Consider the following 2,750-nt stretch of genomic DNA (forward strand, 5'->3'; position numbering starts at 1 on the left):
ATACTTTTGGTCCGATATCGTGTCCCTAACCGAACACCAAATATTTATTCGCTGAAACTCGATTTGCTTGATTTTTGTATGTGTTTATTAAATTGGGCCAAAATCCCGGCTGTACTACACTTTGATCTTAGCCATAAGGCCGAGAAGTAGGGATGTCGGAAAAACATCGATGCATCGAAAATATTAATAAAAATTTGCAATTTTAATGCAAATTTTTTTTATTTTAATCTACGTCACACTCTCACGGAAAGCCGAGGTAATTACGCACATTTTGATATCTTAAAGGCCGGTCCACATAGAACTTTCGCGTTGGCTTTGGCGTTAGTTTGACATAACGCACGTTAAAAGTATGCTTGCTACAATGAACGCTTGGCAGCGAATGCTTGGGCCACTAAATTAACATACAAATTAACGACAGATAAATTAATATTTCATATCAATAATTGCATTAAAAGCGATATTTCTTGCCCGCACTTGATTAAAAAGGAAAAATATTTAACATAATTTTATTTATTTGCAACAGCTGACGAGCGACGCACGCGAAAAGTTGAGAGTTGGCCATCTTTTTGCTTTGTGTTGGCGTGAGCGTCGTCGAATTTTGGCTATGTGGACGGCTGCATTTGAATTCATTTATTCATAGTCAGCTGTTGAAGCGACGCCAACGCTAACGCAACGCCAAAGTTCTATGTGGACGGGCCTTAACTGATATTTTCCGACAAATAGTTTATTAACTGCAAACAATTAAAAAAGATACTTCTCCGTCAGTTCAAAATTTCGGGAATTTTTGCCACTGACACCCTTACCGGGAAGCCATAACTTAAACCCGCAAATGTGTGAGTATTTATACGATGATGAATTTAAGACGATGGAGAATTGCATACGCGAAAATAAGAATGTAAAATCCTTTTTGGGAGATAGAAACAAAAAACGGATGTGATTCCAAGCAGGGATGGAATTTAAAAATTTCAAAATGTGCCAAATGGTCTTCAAAAATAGTGCCGAAAACAAGATGAAAGTGCCACAAAGTTAAATTTTTTTAAGGCGTTTTAAGAACAATATCTTTTTAGAATATTTTTAAAATACACTGAAGTAATATAATAATTATTAATCTGCTAAATTATTACAGTAAAGCATCAAATTGTTCATTGATTGTTTTTCGAATGATTTTATATAAAAGCATGTTCCCATTATCGTAATTTACGGCTCAATCGTAATTTATAAGCAAATCATGCTGAAAGCAAGTAATCTCGCCTAGTAAAATCTCTCAATAAATTAAGTAGAAATGAGATAATTTAGCATAAATCAAGAACCAAACGAAGAAAAAAGGGTGTTGTCATTTATTTTAGCTGCCACTGATGAGGAAATTAATAAAAAAACGCCCAGACGTATGCATCCATTTTAATTGAAATCAAGTACAAGCCACACACTCCTACGTACACCTGCTAATGAAGGGTAGTATATAGAAATCATGAAAGCAAGTCTGAACGCACTTGTTTTATGTGAAGTAACTAGCTTATACCCGTGGGTTTCACCCCACATTTCTATTAAAAATATCCAATGTAAATAAAACAAATTAAAGTTTTTTTAAGTGAATTTACGTATTATTTAAAACGATCGGATATACGACATTTTTTGTCATATTATTTGGAGTATAAATAAAAAGGTTTTTCGGTGTGCCAACTCTGGAGCAAGCTACGTATAATTGGCCATGGGTAAAACATGAGTTGGTGAGATTGACTCCTGCAACAGCTAGTGATTCTATAAATGTTTAAATGCAATTTAATACATTTTCCTTTAACTTAAGATCCCACTCTTGTCATTCAATAGATCATTTGGAAAGTTGTATCACCACACTTTTTTGTATAAATCACACTTTAACTCTTTTTAGAATCATAATTTTTTCACATATATAATCACTCTTACCACTTTTTAGACTTTTTAAAGTGAACTTAATTAATTGCTTATTGCACTTCTAAAAGCTTTTTGCGAATATAAAGATTACAATGAAATGCATCAGCTGTTTTCTGTTTACATATTTACAGTGATGGCCGATTAAATGACGATTTTATAACTTGTTGTCTACACTGTCAATTTTTTCCCGCGTGTTAAGCTTGCGCTTCAAATTATATGTGTTGTTTGCTATATTGTTAATTTTGATGATTTCATATTTAATCTCGTATAACGCCTAAATTTCAGTGGTCTCCCCCACCAAATTTCAGTGGGGTAACCTAAATGCTTTCAGAGATATAAACTATGAAATATTTCATTCGTACGGGAGGTGCAACGCCCCCTTTTTCGTTATCCCCAGTTTTTTTGGAGGTGGTAGGGATCGATCTCATATAACCCCTCACCAAATTTCAGATGTCTAACCTAAATACTTCCAGAGATATGGACTGTGAAAAATTTCATTCGTATGGGAGGTGCCACGCCCCCTTTTTCGTTATCCCCAGTTTTTTTTGGAGGTGGTAGGGATCGCTCTCATATAACCCCTCACCAAATTTCAGATGTCTAACCTAAATACTTCCAGAGATATGGACTGTGAAAAATTTCATTCGTATGGGAGGTGCCACGCCCCATTTTTCGTTATCCCCAGTTTTTTTGGAGGTGGTAGGGATCGATCTCATATAACCCCTCACCAAATTTCAGATGTCTAACCTAAATACTTCCAGAGATATGGACTGTGAAAAATTTCATTCGTATGGGAGGTGCCACGCCCCCTTTTTCGTTATCCCCAGTTTTTTTGGAGGTGG

Source organism: Rhagoletis pomonella, unplaced genomic scaffold, assembly GCF_013731165.1.
Source record: "Rhagoletis pomonella isolate Grant_MI unplaced genomic scaffold, Rhpom_1.0 Rhpom_scaffold_00005, whole genome shotgun sequence".
Lineage (NCBI taxonomy): Eukaryota > Metazoa > Arthropoda > Insecta > Diptera > Tephritidae > Rhagoletis > Rhagoletis pomonella.